The sequence below is a fragment of the Rhinoderma darwinii genome, chromosome 8 (assembly GCF_050947455.1).
Source record: "Rhinoderma darwinii isolate aRhiDar2 chromosome 8, aRhiDar2.hap1, whole genome shotgun sequence".
NCBI classification, from domain to species: Eukaryota; Metazoa; Chordata; class Amphibia; order Anura; family Rhinodermatidae; genus Rhinoderma; species Rhinoderma darwinii.
In genome coordinates, this window is record NC_134694.1 from 50,796,323 (window position 1) to 50,818,533 (window position 22,211).

The following is a 22,211-nucleotide window of genomic DNA, read 5'->3' on the forward strand; positions in this document are numbered from 1 at the left end:
CATAGCGCCAGACACAGCCCCTCTGTAGATAGCTCCACACACAGCCCCCCTGTAGATAGCTCCACACACAGCCCCCTATAGATAGCTCCACACACAGCCCCCTGTAGATAGCTCCATACACAGCCCCCCTGTAGATAGCTCCACACACAGCCACAGCCCCCTGTAGATAGCGCCACACACAGCCCCCTGTAGATAGCTCCAGATACAGCCCCCCTGTAGATTGCTCCACAAAGCCCCCCTGTAGATAGCGCCACACACAGCCCCCCTGTACATAGCGCCAGGCACAGCCCCCCTGTAGATAGCGCCACACACAGCCCCCTGTAGATAGCGCCACACACAGCCCCTTGTAGATAGCGCCACACACATCCCCCTGTAGATAGCTCCAGATACAGCCCCCCTGTACATAGCACCAGACACAGCCCCTCTGTAGATAGCTCCAGATACAGCCCCCCTGTATATTGCCCCCAACAGCCCCCTGTACATAGCGCCAGACTCAGCCCCCCTGTAGATAGCTCCAGATACAGCCCCCCTGTAGATAGCTACACACACAGCCCCCCAGTAGATAGCTCCACACACAGCGCCCCCTGTAGAGAGCTCCACACACAGCCCCCTGTAGATAGCTCCACACACACAGCCCCCCTGTAGATAGCTCCACACACAGCGCCCCCTGTAGATAGCTCCACACACAGCCCCCTGTAGATAGCGCCACACACAGCCCCCCTGTACATAGAGCCAGGCACAGCCCCTCTGTATATAGCTCCAGATACATCCCCCCTGTAGATTGCTCCACACAGCCCCCTGTACATAGCACCAGACACAGCCCCCTGTAGATAGCTCCACATACAGCCCCCCTGTAGATAGCTCCACACACAGCCCCCCTGTAGATAGCTCCACACACATAGCCCCCTGTAGATAGCTCCAGATACAGCTCCCCTGTAGATAGCTCCACACACAGCCCCACAGTAGATAGCTCCACAAACACAGCCCCCCTGTAGATAACTCCAGATACAGCCCACCTGTAGATAGCTCTAGATATAGCCCCCCTGTAGATATCTCCACACACAGCCCACCTGTAGATAGCGCCAGACACAGTCCCCCTGTAGATATCGCCACACACAGCCCCCCTGTACATAGCTCCAAACACAGCCCCCTGTAGATGGTGCCACACACAGCCCCCTGTACATTTCTCCAGATACAGCCCCCCTGTAGATAGCTCCAGATACAGCCCCTCTGTAGATTGCTCCACACAGCCCCCTCTGTACATAGCGCCAGACACAGCCCCTCTGTAGATAGCTCCAGATACAGCCCCCTGTAGATAGCTCCACACACAGCTCCCTTATAAGAGGTAGCCGGCCCTCCTGCTGCCATTCTCCTCTCTGCTTTCACTCACCGTCAGAAGAAGGCAGGAGTCTTGCAGCGGCGTTCTCGCTGGTGTCGATGCCAGCCTAGTAGTGGACCAGTTCAGTCACCTGACCTGTCACCTGACCGGTGAGGTCAGATAACAGTTCAGATGACTGGACTGGTCCACTCCCGTGCCGGCATAATTCCCAGTGAGAACACAGCCGCAAGACTCCTGCCTTCTTTTGACCGCTGCTGCAGTCGTCTGGCATGCAGAGCGCCTGTCAGCAGCGATCAGCTGTTTTGATACAGCTGCAGCGCCCAGCGGGACATTTTGCAGACCGCCCGGGACGGCGGGACAGCGGTGAGAAACCGGCACTGTCCTGCCGGATCCGGGACGGTTGGGAGGTATGTGCACTATGCATGTAGTGCAGTGTATTAGAATATCCATCAGGGCCTCCTTCACTCAAGTCCCCTTGTGGGACAAAGTAATAAAGTTAAAAAAAGTTTAAAAAAAGTTGTGTCAAAATAGGAAAATAAAAGTTTTAAAAGTAATAAAAGAAAAATACCCCTTTTTCCCTTATCAGTCCTTTATTATTAATGAAAATATATAAATAAACAAATAAACTATACATAATTGGTATCGCCGTGTCTGTAACCGCCAGAACTACAAAATTATTTTGTTATTTATCCCGCGTGGTGAACGGCATAAAAGAAAATAATAATAAACCGTACCAGAATCATAATTGTTTGATCAATTCACCTCCCAAAAAATGGAATAAAAAGAGATCAAAAAGTGACATGTACCTAAAAATTGTAACAGTCCTCGCACGGCTTTCTTGATGGAAAAATAAACTTAGAATATGGTAACAAAAAGAAAATGTTTTTTTACAAAAAGTATTTTATTGTGCAAACGTCATAAGATATAAAAAAAAACTATAAACATATGGTATCGCCGTAATCGTATCGGCCCGCAGAATAAGGTGAATATGTCATTTATAGCGCACAGTGAACACAGTAAAAAAATAGAATAAAAAAACAATAGTAGAATTACTGTTTTTTAGTCACCACGCCACTTAAAAATAGAATAAAAACTGATCAAAAAGCCGCATGCACCCCATGAAAACTACAATGAATTAAGCAAGGTGTCTAGTTTCCAAAATAGGGTCACTTTTGGGGGGTTTCCACTGTTTTGGCACCACAAGACCTCTTCAAACCGGACATGGTGCCTAATAAAAAGGAGGCCTCAAAATCCTCTAGGTTACTCCTTTGCTTCGGAGGCCGGTGCTACAGTCCATTACCAGACTAGAGCCATATGTGGGATATTTCTCAAAACTGCAGAATCTGGGCAATAAGTATTGAGTTGCGTTTCCCTGGTAAAACCTTCTGTGTTACAGAAAAAAAATGGTATAATAAGGATTTTCTGACAAAAAATAAATACATTTAAATTTCACCTCTATGTTGCTCTAAATTCCTGTGAAACACTTAAAGGGTTAACAAACTTTCTATATGCTGTTGTGAATACTTTGAGGGGTCTAGTTTCTAAAATGGGATGTTTGATAGGGGTTTCTAATATATAGGCCCCTCAAAGCAACTTCAGAATTGAACTGGAACCTAAAAAATAAATAAAAATGAGGCAATACTTCGCTTCTTACATTATATTGATAATGAGCAATGCCCTCCCCGAGATGACCCCAGTTTTGACCGTTTTTATAAACGGAGACCCCTATTAGACCAAATATGCAACTCAGCTCTCTACTCACTGAAATATCTCAACAAGGAGATGAACAACCGGAGCAGGTAAAAAAGAGGTGAAATCCTCAACACCACAAAAAACAGAGACAAAATTATAGTTTTTTACCGCTCAGACGGTATTAGACCGTTTCAGTGCCCAGTTTTCCCAAGCATACACCCAACGAGCAGTGTATTTCTATCGATGAGTCCTTGGTACATTTTAAAGGGAGGCTTCAATTCCGCCAGTACATGCCGAGTAAAAGGGCAAGGTATGGCGTGAAGATGTATAAGCTGTGCGAGAGTGCATCAGGGTATACCTACAAATTTAGGATATATGAAGGGAAGGACACCAGTATTCAGCCCCCAGAATGCCCCCCCTTACCCAAATTGTGTGTGATTTGGTGCACCTGCTGGACCAGGGTTACCACCTCTACCTGGATAATTTTTATACCAGCGTCCCACTCTTCAAGTGCCCTGTTTACAGAAGTACTGTGGCACTGCTAGTAGAAATCTGAGAGGCCTCCCTAAGACTTTGCTTGGGCAAACATGAAGGGGTGAGAGCAGGGCACATTCTAGCAGCAACATATTGTGTGTCAAGTACAAGACGAGAGATGTCCTTGTATTGACAACAACACATGGCTACACCAGTACCCATGTACCTGTACGAGGTACCAGTACAGAGACCCCCAAACCAGACTGCATCCTGGACTACAATAGGTACATGGGAGGGGTGGACTTGTCAGATCAATTCCTAAAGCCCTACAACGCCATGCTGTGTGGTATAAGAAGCTGGCCGTGCACATCATACTTATGTACAATGCGTATGTGCTACGTCGATGTACAGGCCAGACGGGAACTTTCCTGGAATTTCAAGAGGTGTTTATCAAGAAACAAATATTTAGGGCCCAAGAAGGGGGGGCACCTACTACTTCTGGAGCGAGGCCACACGCATAGTACCAGGGCAACACTTTCCAGAAGAAGTTCCTCAAACTGGCAAGAAGGGCAAAAGTCAAAAGAGGTGCAAAGTCTGCTATAAGAGGGGGATAAGGAAGGACACAATATACCAATGTAACACGTGTCCCGAAAAACTAGGGCTCTGTATGAAAGAGTGTTTTAAAATTTATCATATATCTCTTGATTTTTAATCTACCCCAGTTTTACTTACCCTGATGCCCTCCGCACAGCTTATCCCCCTCGTCTTTCCCTTCTGAGCCCTGCTGCGTGCCCAGGCAGCTGTTAACAGCCACATTGAGGGTATTGCTATACCCGGGAGAACCCACATTACAGTTTATGGGGTGTATGTCTCCGGTCAAAATGCTCACTACACTTCTAGATGAATGCCTTAAGGCAGGGGTCTCAAGCACGCGGCCCGTGGGCCGCATGCGGCCCCTGGGGCTGTCATCTGCGGCCCGCGGGACACAGAGCCGCTAGTATCGGCACTGCTCCGAGACTCTGGAATTCCCTAACATCGCTGTCCACATATGAACAGCGATGTCTGGGGCTTCCCCAGAGCCGGAGTCCCGTGCAGAGCGCTAGTATCGGCTCTGCTCCGGGACTCTGTGGAATTCCCTAACATCGCTGTCCATATATGGACAGTGTGTCAGAGTCTTCCCCAGAGCGGAGTCCCGAGCAGAGCGCTAGTACAGGCTCTGTTCCAGGACACGGTGGAATTCCCTGACATCGCTGTCCATATATGGACAGTGTGTCAGGGTCTTACCCAGAGCGGAGTCCCGAGCAGAGCGCTAGTACAGGCTCTGCTCCAGGACTCTGTGCAATTCCGTGACATCGCTGTCCATATATGGACAGTGTGTCAGGGTCTTCTCCAGAGCGAAGTCCCGGGCAGAGCGCTAGTACAGACTCTGCTCCGGGACTCTGTGGAATTCCCTGACATCGCCGTCCATATATGGACAGTGTGTCAGGGTCTTCCCCAGAGCGGAGTCCCTGGCAGAGCGCTAGTACAGGCTCTGCTCCGGGACTCTGGAATTCCCTGACATCGCTATCCACATATGAACAGTGATGACTGGGGCTTCCCCAGAGCCGGAGTCCCGTGCAGAGCGCTAGTATCGGCTCTGCTCCGGGACTCTGTGGAATTGCCTGACATCCCTGTCCATATATGGACAGTGTGCAGGGTCTTCCCCAGAGCGGAGTCCCGGGCAGAGCGCTAGTATAGGCTCTGCTCCGGGACTCTGTGGAATTCCCTGACATCACTGTCCATACGTCGACAATGATGTCAGCTGCTTCCCCAGAGCAGTAGTCCCAGTGATGTCAGGACCACAGCTGGAGTCCCAGGAAGAGCCTACTAGCGCTCTGCCCGGGACTCCAGCTCTGGGGTTGCCCCTGACATCTCTGTCCATATATGGACAGTGATGTCAGGAGCAGAGCTGGAATCCCGGGCAGAGTGCTAGAAGCGGCTCTGCTCCGGGACTTCAGCTCTGGGCAAGCCCCTGACATCACTGTGGCAGCATGTAGGGAGGGCACTGTGGCAGCATGTATGGAGGGCACTGTGGCAGCATGTATGGGGGGGACTGTGGCAGCATGTATGGGGGGCACTGTGGCAGCATGTAAGGGGGGCACTGTGGCAGCATGTACGGGGGCACTGTGGCAGCATGTACGGGGGGCACGTGGAGAAATCTCTCAAATTTTAAACCTAGCAGTATTATTATAGTAATGTAGTATTAATTTTATAGTAATGTAGTATTATTATTATTATAGTAATATAGTGTTATAGTAGTTCAAATAAGTAATTTATTAACAATAATTTTGTATTGTATCAAATTTGAAAGTAATGCGGCCCGTCAACTTCGGATTTTTTCTATATGCGGCCCAATTACCCAGCCGAGTTTGAGACCCCTGCCTTAAGGGGTGTCGTTTTTAAAACGGGGTTACTTCTTGGGGGTTTCAACTGTACTGGTACCTCAGGGGCTTCTGCATGCATGACTTTGCACCAGAAAATCCCTAGTAGGGCAAATGGTGGTCCTTTCCTTCTGAGCCCTCCCATGGGCCCAAACAGCAGTTTATCAACACAAATGGGGTGTTGCCGTACTCAGGACAAATTGAGCAACAAAATGTGGTATTTTATTTCTTGTGAAAGTAAGACATTTTGAGCTAAAACTACATTATTATGGAAAAAAGTATATTTTTTTTAATTCCCAGCCCAATTCAAATTCCATTTTTTTCATTCTGTGAAAAAACTGTGGGGTCTAAATGGTCACAACACCCATAAATGAATTCCTTGAGGGGTTTAGTTTCCAAAACGGGGTCACTTATGGTGGATTTCCATTTCTTTGATACCTCTGGGGCACTGCAAATGCGACATGGCACCCGAAAACCAATCCAGCAAAATCTGCACACCAAAGAACACACAGCGCTTTCTTAGCCCTCCCATGGGCCCAAACGGCAGTTTATTGCCACAAATGGAGCATTACTGCACTCAGGAGAAATTGGGCAACAAAATGGGGTATTTTGTTCCCTGTGAAAATAAGAAATTTTGATGAAAAATGACATTTTATTGGAAAAAAAAAATGTATTTTATTTTCACAGCCAAATTCAAATACGTGCTGTGTAAAGCTGTGGCGTCAAAATGGTAACAACAACCATAAGTTAATTCCTTGAGGTGTGTAGTTTCGAAAATGGGGTCACTTTTGGGGGATTCCTACTGTTTTGGCACCTCAACACCTCTTCAAACCTGGCATGCTGCCTAAAATATATTCTAATAAGAAAGAAGCCTCAAAATGTACTAGGTCTTTCTTTGCTTCTGGGGCTTGTGTTTTAGTCCACAAGCAAACTAGAGACACATGTGGGACATTTCTCAAAACTGCAGAATCTGGACAATACATATTTAGTAGTGTTTCTTTGGTAAAATCTCCTGTGTTACAGAAAAAAAATTAATAAAATTGAAATTCAGCAAGAAAAATTTAATTTGCAAATTTCACCTCTACTTTGCTATAATTCCTGAAATGCCTAAAGGGTTAAATAAACTTTTTAAATGCTGTTTTGAATACTTTGAGGGGTCTAGTTTTTAAAATGGGGTGTTTATGGGGGTTTCTAATACATAGGCCCCTCAAAGCCACTTCGGAACTGAACAGGTACCTTAAAAAAAAGGCTTTTGAAATTTTCTTAAAAATATGAGAAATTACGGTTTATGTTCTAAACCTTGTAACGTCCAAGAAAAATAAAAGAATGTCCACAGAACGATGCCATTCTAAAATAGACATATGGGAAATGTGAACTAGTACTATTTTGGGTGGTATAACCATCTGTTTTACAAGCAGATGCATTTAAATTCTGAAAAATGCAATTTTTTCTACATTTTCCCAAAAATTTGCACTTTTTCACCAATAAACACTGAATATATCGACCAAATTTTTCCACTAACATAAAGCCTAATGTCTCACGAGAAAACAATCTCAGAATCGCTTAGATAGGTTTCAGCATTCCAACGTTATTACCACATAAAGTGAAATATGTCAGATTTCAAAAATAGACTCTGAGCCTTAAAGAGGCTCTGTCACCAGATTTTGCAACCCCTATCTGCTATTGCAGCAGATAGGCGCTGCAATGTAGATTACAGTAACGTTTTTATTTTTAAAAAACGAGAATTTTTGGCCAAGTTATGACCATTTTTGTATTTATGCAAATGAGGCTTGCAAAAGTCCAAGTGGGCGTGTTTAAAGTAAAAGTCCAAGTGGGCGTGTATTATGTGCATACATCGGGCGTTTTTACTACTTTTACTAGCTGGGCGTTCTGACGAGAAGTATCATCCACTTCTCTTCAGAACGCCCAGCTTCTGGCAGTGCAGACACAGCCGTGTTCTCGAGAGATCACTCTGTGTCGTCACTCACAGGTCCTGCATCGTGTCGGACGAGCGAGGACACATCGGCACCAGAGGCTACAGTTGATTCTGCAGCAGCATCGGCGTTTGCAGGTAAGTCGATGTAGCTACTTACCTGCAAACGCTGATGCTGCTGCAGAATCAACACAGCTGTGTCTGCACTGCCAGAAGCTGGGCGTTCTGAAGAGAAGTGGATGATACTTCTCGTCAGAACGCCCAGCTTGTAAAAGTAGTAAAAACGCCCCGATGTACGCACATAATACACGCCCACTTGGACTTTTACTTTAAACACGCCCACTTGGACTTTTGCAAGCCTCATTTACATAAATACAAAAATGGTCATAACTTGGCCAAAAATGCTCGTTTTTAAAAAATAAAAACGTTAATGTAATCTACATTGCAGCGCCTATCTGCTGCAATAGCAGATAGGAGTTGCAAAATCTGGTGACAGAGCCTCTTTAAGGCCCAAACTAGACTGCGTCCTTAAAGGGTTAAAAATCATCTGAAAATCAGAAGCTGTTTTCCCTTAAAAATGGCTCTGTATTTTCAGACGTTTCTGAGTTTGTGTGTGCACCTACCCTTACACTGAGGGAAATTCGCGGTGCTGTTGATGATATGTGCATTTGAAATAATTGTAATTATTTTTTTTCCACATTTTAAATTTAAGGAAAAAGTCCATCTACCAAAAAGAGGGGGAGACTTACAATATAAAATATACCAACGTGAAGCCCACTGGATCTTCAAACTAAACACACGATTCCCTAATGGCCTTAACATAAGACACGATCTAAACTACCACTATTAAAATACAAGTTGTGATTCAAACCGTATCAAAATATATACAGTTTTAATACGGAAAGCATACATTTACATTACAGAACTATACCACCAGTAACAAAGTTAACACATTAATCATGACTGCAAGATAAAACTCGTCCAATTACAGCGTGATGTAAAAAACTTGTGATTGATTAAATCTATGACTCAAAGCCACAAATATTTACTCTGCACTAAGTAAAACTTAACAAGTCAACAAACTGAAAATAGGAAACTACAAACATAGAACAAACAAAGAATATATATTAAATTCAAAAAAATATACAAAAAAATTTTTTCAAAAAATATTTTGTAGCGATTGACTTTAGTAATAAATAACTGAGAGGTAAGAGTCATCAGGCTGCAATTAATGAGCCATAACCAGATATACTATACTGAGCATGTACATATCAAATGAATTAATTTTTCTTCCTCCATCAAAGCATGTACAATGTCCTAACGTTGTTGAGTGTACGTTATATGTTTAGTACACGACAACATCTTTTAATGTCATCTAGTTTAATACAAGTTTATTTGTTTTATTTCTGCCACTCCTATCTCTTTCTTTTTGTTTCCATCCATTTTTCATATATAGTTGTTTTTAATACAATTTTTTCCTCCATAACCGATACTCAGCAATTGACTACTAAGTACATAAACATTGAATGTCTTTCGTAGATGTTATCTACTTCAGAATACACGTTGTACGAGATTCTGGTCCGCACATTGGTCCACTCTTCATGTAAACACATATATTTAAAAACTAATATAAATAGGATTTACTAATCATCCTGGTACTATTATAATACAACTCGTTCTACATACCCAGTTAGTAACAAACAGGTTGTATACTTACGATCGATCCATGTTGTTCCTGTCAGGTTTCCAAAGCCGGAGTCAACACATCCGGTTCTGCGTTCCATTGTTACCATGTTCTATGGAACGCAAGCACAAAAAATAAAAAAGAATGACACACCAAACCGGAAATGCCTGAACTCAGTAATTCACGAACATGACCATGGCAGAATAAAGTATTATTGGATCTACACTCAAACATAGATACTCTGAATACGCCTGTATTATACTTGACCATCTTTCATAACAATCCATTAAATATACATACAGATCCTGTAAAACAAACGGATAATGAGTGAACACATGTAGATACCAATTAGCGCCACTTACTCACACCTGTGCAACATAGTACATAAGACACACATCTCTCCAAGTCAGTTAGCTTCAGCCATGACTAAGGACGCTTGAAGCGTCTGAAACGCGTAGGCTTCTCACTTATCATTATCAACCATTTTTCCCTACACCACCAGGATAGCACGCTGTGCTCTTCATCCCTGTTTTTATTAGCCAAAACGTTCTTGGCCCATTAAACTTGGAAAAACTTTTTCCATTTTATTTGAATCGTCTGTGCCGGATCTAAACTTCCTTTCTCTGGTCCTGTCTACCGTGTGCCAACACGAACATCCGTGCACGACTATCTCTATTTCCACATCAGTAATAAGGTGAGCTGGAGGTCTCTCTTTTTTTCTCGTCCTTAAAGGGTTAAAAATCATCTGAAAATCAGAAGCTGTTTTCCCTTAAAAATGGCTCTGTATTTTCAGACGTTTCTGAGTTTGTGTGTGCACCTACCCTTACACTGAGGGAAATTCGCGGTGCTGTTGATGATATGTGCATTTGAAATAATTGTAATTATTTTTTTTCCACATTTTAAATTTAAGGAACAGAGGCAGTATCACAAAGAGTGAGCCAGCCCCCAACATCGTACAACCATCAGAGACAATATACAGTAAAATAATCAAAGTGCAACAGTGATCAATTATATATTAGTCAGCTGAATAAAAAGGGCAAAACAAAAAGTGCAGGGCATATAAACTCCCACTTTAGAACTGTCCCCAGGTCTTCCTATACTCTAAAATAGAGTGACCAGTGGCGGATTAAGTAGACCATAGGCCCTGGGATGTTCCCCAAACTTGGACCCCCTTTCTCTCTGCCGCTCTGCCATGTCTATTGTGAACACCAACTTTTCTGTGCGAGAATTGACAAACAGATGTTACGATTCCCGTTGTCAGAGCTGTGTCCCTAGATACTGACAGTCTCCAACCATCGTTTACAGTATCACACCGTGTAGGGACAGATCTTCCTGCTTCCTGACAATGGTAATGGTAAGGCCTCATGCACACGACTGTAGCCATGTGCATGGCCGCGATTTTCGGGTCGGCCGGCCGTGGAGTGTGACCCGTGACGATGCACATGGCCGCATCAATTATTTTCTAAGAGCCTGGACCACAGAACATGGCCGTAATAAGACATGTCCGTTCTTTCTGAGGTCCAGGCTCTTGGGCCATGCACGGACCATGGAAAACACGGTTGTGTGTATGAGCCCATAGAAAGGAATGGGGCCGCAATTCTCCCGTGGATTTTTGGGGGAATTGCGGTCACAAAAGCACGTTCGTGTGCATGGTGTAAAGGATCTGCCAGGCACTGCGGGGTTAACTCCCAGAACTAATCAGTCAGCACCTGAGAATACATCCCTGAGACTGACTCCTGCTTCCACCATTCAGGCTGGCAGGCTTAGGAGTGGGAGAGCCTATCGTAACCTGGCCAGACTCAGCTAGCTCCCACCCTCGGTCTATTTAAGCCTGCACTTCCTGTCCCTCGGTGCTTGTTATTGCTTTTGTTTCCTTCCTTGTGGTTCCTGGCCCAGCTACAGCTCCTGCTATTTTTTGATCCTGCTCCATACCGACCCTGGCTTACCGACTACTCTTCTGCTTTTCGTTTTGTACCTCGCACACTCCTGGCTTGACTCGGCTCGTTCACCACTCTGGTTGCTCACGGTGTTGCCGTGGGCAACGGCCCCTTTTCCTTGCTTGTGTTCCTTGTATGTTTGTCGTGTTTGTCGTGCACTTACTGAGCGCAGGGACCGCCGCCCAGTTGTACCCCGTCGCCTAGGGCGGGTCGTTGCAAGTAGGCAGGGACAGAGTGGCGGGTAGATTAGGGCTCACTTGTCCGTCTCCCTACCCCCTGCCGTTACATAATAACAAGCCCATACCTAGTCTACCCCTGGTCCCTGACACCACTATGGATCCCCGTGAGACCCTGGCTCAGCAAATGCAGGGTCTCTCCCTACAGGTCCAGGCCCTGGCTCAGAGGGTCAACCAGCCTGATGCTACCCTGGTAGTTCCCCGCACCGCACCTCTTGAACCCCACCTCAAGTTGCCCGACCGGTTCTCAGGGGACCGGAGGACTTTTCTCTCCTTTCGGGAGAGTTGTAGGCTTTACTTTCGTTTAAAGCCTCATTCCTCAGGTTCTGAGAGCCAGCGGGTGGGTATAATTATGTCCCGGCTCCAGGAAGGGCCCCAAGAGTGGGCCTTCTCCTTGGCTCCTGACGCCCCTGAACTTTCCTCCGTTGATTGTTTCTTTTCTGCTCTCGGACTTATTTATGACGAGACTGACAGGACTGCCTTTGCCGAGAGTCAGCTGGTGACCTTAAGTCAGGGTAAGAGACCTGTTGAGGAGTATTGCTCTGACTTTCGGAAGTGGTGCGTAGCTTCTCGGTGGAATGACCCTGCCTTAAGGTGCCAGTTTAGGTTGGGTCTGTCGAATGCCCTGAAAGACCTGCTAGTTAGCTATCCCTCTTCTGACTCCCTAGACCAGGTTATGGCTTTAGCGATACGACTTGACCGACGTCTCAGGGAACGACAACGTGAACGTTTATGTGTTTTCTCCTCCGACTCCCCCATGATGCCTCCCGAAGCTCCGTTGCTTCGTTCCTCCCCGAAAGATTCAGAGATACCTATGCAACTCGGGGCCTCCGTGTCCCCCCAACAACGTAGAGAATTCCGCAGGAAGAATGGTCTCTGCTTCTACTGTGGGGACGACAAGCATCAAGTGAACAACTGTCCTAAGCGTAAGGTTGCAGCCAGAGAACTTCCGCGTCTAAGTGATCATCGGGGAGGTCACTTGGGCGCACAGGTATTTCCCGTAAATATGAAACGTACTAAGATCTTGCTTCCCTTTCAGGTCTCTTTTGGTGGTAGGTCTGCTACCGGCAGTGCTTTCGTGGATTCAGGGTCCTCTACTAATATCATGTCTGTGGAATTTGCTATGTCCCTTGCTATGCCTCTTATTGATTTGCCTAAACCTGTCCCGGTAGTGGGTATCGACGCCACTCCTCTTGCTAATGGTTATTTTACACAGCATACCCCTGTTTTTGAACTCCTTGTTGGCTCCATACATTTGGAGCAATGCTCTGTACTGTTGATGCAGGGATTATCGTACGATTTGGTGCTAGGTCTTCCCTGGTTGCAGTTGCATAATCCTACGTTTGACTGGAATACTGGGGAGCTAACCAAATGGGGTAATGAATGTTGTACGTCATGTTTTTCTGTTAATTCTATTTCTCCCCCTAAGGAGGCGAATACGCTACCCGAGTTTGTTCAGGACTTCGCTGATGTTTTCTCTAGGGAGGCCTCCGAAGTGTTACCTCCTCATAGAGAATACGATTGCGCTATCGAATTGGTACCAGGAGCTAAGCTTCCTAAGGGTAGGATATTTAATCTTTCTTGTCCCGAACGTGAAGCTATGAGAGTGTATATCCAGGAATCCCTGGCCAAGGGTTACATTCGTCCCTCTTCTTCTCCGGTAGGTGCTGGCTTCTTCTTCGTGGGGAAGAAGGATGGTGGTCTTAGGCCATGCATTGACTACCGTAGCCTGAATAAGGTCACGGTAAGGAACCAGTATCCCCTTCCTTTGATTCCTGATCTCTTTAATCAGGTTCAGGGGGCCCAATGGTTTTCTAAATTGGATCTACGGGGGGCGTATAACCTTATTCGCATCAAAGAGGGGGATGAGTGGAAGACTGCGTTTAACACGCCCGAAGGCCATTTCGAATACCTCGTCATGCCCTTTGGGTTGCGTAATGCCCCTGCGGTCTTCCAGAATTTCATAAATGAGATTTTGAGAAATTACCTGGGGATTTTTCTGGTAGTGTACCTTGATGACATACTGGTGTTTTCCAAGGACTGGTCCTCCCACGTGGAGCATGTCAGGAAGGTGCTCCAGGTCCTTCGGGAAAATAAACTGTTTGCCAAAACCGAAAAATGTGTGTTTGGGGTACAGGAGATTCCATTTTTGGGTCAAATCCTCACTCCTCATGAATTCCGCATGAACCCAGCCAAGGTTCAGGCTGTGGCGGAATGGGTCCAACCTGCCTCCCTGAAGGCGTTACAGTGTTTTTTGGGGTTTGCTAATTATTACAGGAGATTTATTGCTAACTTCTCGGTCATCGCTAAGCCCCTTACGGACCTCACTCGCAAAGGTGCTGATCTCCTCCACTGGCCTCCTGAGGCTGTCCAGGCTTTTGAGGTCCTTAAGAAGTGCTTTTTCTCGGCCCCGGTGCTGGTTCAGCCCAACCAAATGGAGCCATTTATCGTGGAAGTTGACGCATCTGAGGTGGGAGTGGGGGCTGTCTTGTCCCAGGGTACCAGGTCCCTCACCCATCTCCGCCCCTGTGCCTACTTCTCCAGGAAGTTTTCGCCAACTGAAAGTAACTATGATATTGGCAACCGCGAACTCTTAGCCATTAAATGGGCATTTGAAGAGTGGCGCCACTTCCTGGAGGGGGCTAGGCACCAGGTAACGGTCCTTACCGACCACAAGAATCTGGTGTTCCTAGAATCTGCCCGGAGGCTAAACCCGAGACAAGCTCGATGGGCGTTATTTTTTACCAGATTCAATTTTTTGGTTACCTATAGGGCTGGGTCTAAAAATATTAAGGCTGATGCACTGTCGCGTAGCTTCATGGCCAGCCCTCCTTCGGAGGAAGATCCTGCTTGTATTTTGCCTCCAGGTATAATCATTTCCTCGATCGATTCTGATTTAGTCTCTGAAATTGCTGCTGATCAAGGTGCAGCTCCCGGGAACCTTCCTGAGAACAAGCTGTTTGTTCCCCTGCAATTCCGGCTAAGGGTACTTAGGGAAAATCATGACTCCGCACTATCTGGCCATCCAGGCATCCTGGGTACCAAACACCTCATTACCAGAAATTATTGGTGGCCTGGGTTGCCTAAAGACGTTAAGGCCTACGTCGCCGCTTGTGAGGTTTGTGCTAGGTCCAAGACTCCCAGGTCCCGACCAGCGGGCTTACTGCGTTCGTTGCCCATTCCCCAGAGACCTTGGACACATATCTCCATGGATTTTATCACCGATTTGCCTCCATCCCAAGGCAAGTCGGTGGTGTGGGTGGTGGTGGACCGCTTCAGTAAGATGTGCCACTTTGTGCCCCTCAAGAAACTACCCAACGCCAAAACGTTGGCTACCTTGTTTGTCAAACACATCCTGCGTCTCCATGGGGTCCCTGTCAATATTGTTTCGGACAGAGGGGTACAATTTGTTTCATTGTTTTGGAGAGCCTTCTGTATGAAGTTGGGGATTGATCTGTCCTTCTCCTCTGCCTTCCATCCTGAAACCAATGGCCAAACGGAGAGGACTAATCAGTCTCTAGAACAATACTTAAGGTGTTTTGTCTCTGACTGTCAATTTGATTGGGTCTCTTTCATTCCCCTCGCCGAATTTTCCCTTAATAACCGGGTCAGTAACTCGTCTGGGGTCTCTTTTTTGTAATTTTGGGTTTAATCCACGGTTCTCCTCCGTTTCACCTGGTAGTTCCAACAATCCTGAGGTAGAGGTCGTTCATCGGGAACTGTGCACAGTCTGGGCCCAGGTTCAGAAAACCTAGAGGTGTCCCAGAGCTTACAAAAAACTCAGGCTGATAAAAAACGTTCTGCTAACCCCCTGTTTATGGTCGGGGATCTGGTGTGGTTGTCGTCTAGGAACTTGCGTCTCAAGGTTCCGTCCAAGAAGTTTGCTCCCCGGTTTATTGGGCCGTATAAGGTCATTGAGGTCCTCAATCCTGTCTCCTTCCGGCTGGAGTTACCCCCGTCTTTTCGGATACACGACGTGTTTCATGCCTCCCTCCTCAAATGCTGCTCCCCGTCCTTGGCTCCCTCGAGGAGACCTCCTGTTCCCATCCTCACCCCGGAGGGGGTGGAATTCGAGGTGGCCAGGATTGTGGACAGCAAGATGGTCCAAGGCTCCCTCCAGTACCTGGTCCATTGGAGAGGATACGGGCCCGAGGAGAGGACTTGGGTACCCGCCCGGGATGTTCACGCTGGGGTATTGGTCAGGAGGTTCCACCTGCGTTTCCCCAGTAAGCCAGGTCCACTTAGAAAGGGTCCGGTGGCCCCTCATAAAAGGGGGGGTACTGTAAAGGATCTGCCAGGCACTGCGGGGTTAACTCCCAGAACTAATCAGTCAGCACCTGAGAATACATCCCTGAGACTGACTCCTGCTTCCACCATTCAGGCTGGCAGGCTTAGGAGTGGGAGAGCCTATCGTAACCTGGCCAGACTCAGCTAGCTCCCGCCCTCGGTCTATTTAAGCCTGCACTTCCTGTCCCTCGGTGCTTGTTATTGCTTTTGTTTCCTTCCTTGTGGTTCCTGGCCCAGCTACAGCTCCTGCTATTTTTGATCCTGCTCCATACCAACCCTGGCTTACCGACTACTCTTCTGCTTTTCGTTTTGTACCTCGCACACTCCTGGCTTGACTCGGCTCGTTCACCACTCTGGTTGCTCACGGTGTTGCCGTGGGCAACGGCCCCTTTTCCTTGCTTGTGTTCCTTGTATGTTTGTCGTGTTTGTCGTGCACTTACTGAGCGCAGGGACCGCCGCCCAGTTGTACCCCGTCGCCTAGGGCGGGTCGTTGCAAGTAGGCAGGGACAGAGTGGCGGGTAGATTAGGGCTCACTTGTCCGTCTCCCTACCCCCTGCCGTTACACATGGGGCCTAAGACGCATTTGTCTATTTGGCCTGAGTACACAAAGACTTTATGCGGATTACAAGGATTTCCTACAACAGACATGTCAGGAGAGGGGACAGATCCTCTATAAATCCATTGACTCACAAGTGATGTCTTCTCTGATGGAAGTCAATCTTTTCTTCACCATCTGACACAGACCGTTATGGCGACTTCTCCTGATGACTGTAGAGTTTCCTGATGAGACCTCTTTGCCCCTCGCTTCTGCAGCCATTTCCAGCCTCTATAGTAACAAAAAAATTCAGATACCAAGGCCCAGGCCCACACATGAACCCCTTCCCTCCTCAGCCATTTTTCGGATTTTCAATTTTGTTTTTTCCTCCCCACCTTCCAAAAGCTATAATTTTTTTAATTTTCCGTCAATATAGCCATGTGAGGGCTTGTTTTTTGCGGGACAAGTTGTAGTTTTTCATGGCACCATTTATTGTACTGCATAATGTACTGGGAAGCTGAAAACAAATTATGTGTGGGGTAAAATGGTTATGTCCCTATGATGATCCGCCAATGGGAGTAACATAGAACAAACATTGAATTATATAAAAATAAAATGAGGTGAAAGAAAGAAAGAAAGAAAGAAAGAAAGAAAGAAAGAAAGAAAGAAAGAAAGAAAGAAAGAAAGAAAGAAAGAAAGAAAGAAAGAAAGAAAGAAAGAAAGAAAGAGATCATGGAAAAAAGAAAGGGTGAAAGAGAGGGTAATTTTTATAATTTTAACTAATTTGACTTTCTGTGGGGTTTTGTTCAGAACAAAATGCAATCTGTAAAAATCATCCATTTATGACAAGACCTTATATCGCATCATCGGAAAAGGCCCGTTACCTGATCAGAGGAGTGTGCCCCTCTAAATATAGTGCAGTTAGTATTAACTGTGACATTAAAGAGATTAAACTTCAATCACTGCTGCCCTCCGGCTGTTTTGTGTGGGCACAGCATTACAGCGTAATGTGGCAAGGGGTTACAATTTTGAAGTAAGTAGCTCCTTGCAGCACCATATCCACCAAATGTAAGTCCAGCCATAAAGACATTTTGTGACCTCCATTCTATCAGGATACCGTGCATCATATAACTAAATGTAGTAGCCAGACAACGCTGACTGCCTCTTTCATGAATGCAGCAGGCTGTTCTCTGCTGACTTTCCTAAAATATCTATCTCCTGACCTATGTCATACTGGCCACAAAGCCTGGGTCAGCATGCTGCCAGTTGTCAACATGGCATAAATTTTATAAGCTGTGCATCTCAGGCTTAGATGTTTCACATATCAGTATTACAGTACAGTCAGCCTCTCCTTCTAATAGTGTTAGGTCCTGTAAAGAAAATTTCACACAGAGAAGATAGAAAGTAGGGTCACCAGAAATCATTGAATCCTATTAGTATAATAATTGAAATCAGTAATATGTGATAAAGCCACCAAAAAATTTAGGGCCTCATTTGTCAAAACTGTCCTTGTTGCACATAGCAACCAACCAGAGCTCAGCTTTTATTTCTTATTCGGCTGTGGGAAAATTAAAGCTGCACTGTGATAGGTTGCTATGGGCAACAAAGCAAGTTTTTCTTATAGACCTTGTTCATAAATGAGGCCCTTAGTGTTTTTTTCTGTCCTGCCTGTTGGATTGTTCTGCACATCTGCATTGGTATCCTAGCTGTTTCCTTCTACTGTCTGGGCCTGTGTTCGATCAAGTGCATTTAATTTTTTTTGTCCATGTTGTTGGGCATGATATATTGTACGGGCTGTATGTACTATTTCATGGCTGACAGGTGCACTCCAAATATATTTGATAGGCTGGATCAGAGATCCTCAAAAGAGACTGCGTTTGGCCAGTCAGTTCAACAGTGCGTATATGCAAGAGGTCGCCCCCAAAGCTGCTTTTTGCCATATTCCATTTGAGGTGCTCCTGTAGGGTCTAAGGGAGTATAGATTGTAATTTAAATCAGTTTTCCTCCTACTGTAAATCCATTAAAAGCATAATTTTCCCTTCATTACGTAAAATCACATTAGTTGTTAATTGTAAGTACACAAAGAGGGTGTTTGATCAAATGGAGGTCTGATGTGAAGAATATACATTTTTATTCAATTTCACTCAAGTAATTTGATCGAGTTTAACATTGACTGTACATGTGCTTAGTATCAATAAAGCTGCAAACCTTTATTTCCATACAAGAAAAATATATAAAAGATTGTGCTAAATATGCAAACAAACCAGAAAAACAAACAAACCATAATGTATGTTAAAATCATGTATTCGAAAATGGCTTGATGAAGGAACGACAGAAAGTTTGGAAAGGCTATCACAGTTATGTATATAATGCAGTTTTAGCATACAGTTCTTTTGGTCCTTGCATGGATAAGCAATAAAATATACAAATGTACAACTGTAAACCAGCGTTATCCAAATTTGTATACACAGGAAGGTAATGCCATGCTGTCAAGGGGCTCATTATGTTATGGCTACAACGTCCAATATCTGATAGAGACAATGCATCCCACCATAAATGTTATGTTAAAATTAATAATTTCTTAGAATTAATTGCTGAAGAGTTTGTTTCAGTGCTGGAAACCCCCCAGAGCCAGTGCAATAAAGAACTTGGCTTCCTGCCCTATCATTTCTTGCTAAGATGCCTGTGTATCTGCTATATTGCGTATTTGCTGTACTATTTTTCTTGCCACTTTTTGTGACAAACGGGACCATGTATCTCCCTTTTTCTGAGCATTCATAGTATTATACTATCTTGGTTGTAAGACCAAAAAAAGACATATGGGGCAAAATGCCCATGGGACAGAAGCCAATTTTCCTCATCTTAGGAAAAAATTACTTCACTACTCCAATATGGCAATCAGCATAAATCCCTGGATCAACAACCCAACTACAGTTATCTAGTAAGCGTAACTTGCAATATTATTACATTCAAGAAAGACATTCAGCCCTCTTTTGAACTTCAGTGAATTCACCATGACAACTTCCTCTGGCAGAGAGTTCCATAGTCTAGTCTTACTGTAAAGACTCCCCTTCTATGTTTGTGAAAACAATATTTCCTCTAGATGAAGGGATGCCCCCTTGTTATAGTTACAGTTCTGGGTATAAATAGATTATGAGAGAGTTCTCTGTAATGGCCTTTGATTTATTGTATACATAGTTATATAGGTCACCCCTCAGTTGTCTTTTTTCTAAACTAAATAACCCTAATTTTGATAATCTTTCTGGGTAAAGTCCACCCATTCCATTTATTACTTAAGCTGCCCATCTTTGAACTCACTCAAGCTTTACTATATCTTTCTTGTGCACTGATGCCCATAACAGATGATTAGATAAATAGATAGATAGATAGATAGATAGATAGATAGATAGATAGATAGATAGATAGATAGATAGATAGATAGATAGATAGATAGATAGATAGATAGATAGATAGATAGATATGGCTGTGGAATTTGTTATTAAAAAAATAATTAAAATATACATATGTACATAAGTGTGTCTGCTTGTACAACTACATACAAATACACAAACTTTTAGCAGACCTTACACAGATATTATTTGAAACCAATGTAGCTGGCAGAATATGCATTGGCAAATGGAGGTCAAGAGTATGAAAAAGAGAGTAGGACAAAATATTTCCACAGCAGATTGACAAGTTTTGTTGCAAAACTCTTTCAATTAAACCAACTAAGATTTAAACGCAGTCAATTTTAAGTTTACATCTTCACCAGTCAACTGTAAATGCTTTTATTCAGAAGGGCAAGCATCTAGAAGAAACAACAGCTTAGCCACAAAGCAGTTGACAATGCAGGTTTTGGAATTGGACGTCCAACGATCTCATATAAATGTGATGGTCAGGTGTCCACATTATTTTGGCCATATACTGTATATCTACACACATGTTATGTACATTTTCAGTGTTTTATGTTTTTCATCTTTGCCTTTTTTTATTTAGTTGTAAATGTTCTTGTTGTGTTCCCTTTCTTCATGTAAAAAATAATTTCCCAATTAAGAACAATGAAGAACAATAAATTAACAAATAAGCCATCCCATTTTGGACTTTCCAATTTGGTGTATTGATCTATTTGTATTTGCACAGATAAATCTTCCACTTTAGAATTTGTTGCACTAGGAAGAAGTAATGTAACACTTGAAAACAAAATCAATGTAGTCAGATAATACAGAGTTTAAATTTCATCTTGCTCCTGACTCGCCGTAGACATTTGGACTCTCTCTTTCTCCAAAAAGAAAAGCAGCACTGCTCCAGTAGTGGGTGCAACTCCTTCTAGGCTCAGGCTACGGGCCCTCTGATGAACCTGATGAACAGCAAACAAAAAGAGTTGAGGCAGCACACCAAAGTAGTAAGTGGAAAAACAGGGGATATGTTTATTCACCCCACAGGGATAAATAAACGTATCCCCTTTTTTTCCACTTACTATTTTGGTGTGCTGCCTCAACTCTTTTTGTTCTCCCTCTCTCTCTCTCTCTCTCTCTCTCTCTCTGTATATATATATATATATATATATATATATATACATATATATATATATATATATTTATATATATATATATATATATATATATATACATACATATATATATATATATATATATATATATATATATATATATATATATATATATATATATATACAGTGAAGGAAATAAGTATTTGATCCCTTGCTGATTTTGTAAGTCTGCCCACTGTCAAAGACATGAACAGTCTAGAATTTTTTAGGCTAGGTTAATTTTACCAGTGAGAGATAGATTATATATTATATAGAGTATTAAAATATGGCTCATGTAGCCCAATAAGACATATGTTCAGGCTCAGACAAAGTGGTCAGGGATAGGAGATGGTCTATTGAACTTCCCACGTGTAGACCAAAATCTCCTCTTGTAGTATAAAGCCCTGACACCCACTTGCTGAAAAATGATTGTTCCAGCCCACCGGGCTCACAGCATGTGGTCAAAGAGAAAGACTCTGAAGACAGTCCTGTTAACAGACCGCTACTAAGAGACACTATGTAAGGGACACTATGGATGTCTTGCGTAAATTGGAAGGCATACGCTGTGATCAGGACGTATTGTTGGCATCGCTTGATGTGGAAGCCTTGTATAGCTCTATTCCTCACGATCAAGGGTGTCTAGCTGTTGAATACTTCTTGAAGGGTAAAGGCACACAATTTCAGACTCATAATGATTTTGTCGGAATATTGCTTAGATTTATTCTAGAGCATAATTTTTTCATGTTTGACCAGAAGATTTACCACCGGCTCAGGGGAGTAGCGATGGGAAACCCATGTGCTCCCACATATGCTAATTTATACCTGGGCTGGTGGGAACAAGAATTTGTCTTCAACGAAGAAATCGAAAAATGGATATCGTGCATTTTGCTATGGCTGAGATTTATAGACGATATTCTGATCCTCTGGAAAGGTACGAAGGCAGAATTTGAGGAATTCGTGGCGACTCTGAATGTGAACAATCTGGGCCTATTTTTTACATGTGAGATCAATGATAGCAAGGTAACGTTCCTTGATGTTATGATCTCTAAAACACCATCTGGGAATATTCAAACCAATATGTTCCGGAAGAAAAGTGCCACGAATAGTCTCCTCAGATGGGAAAGT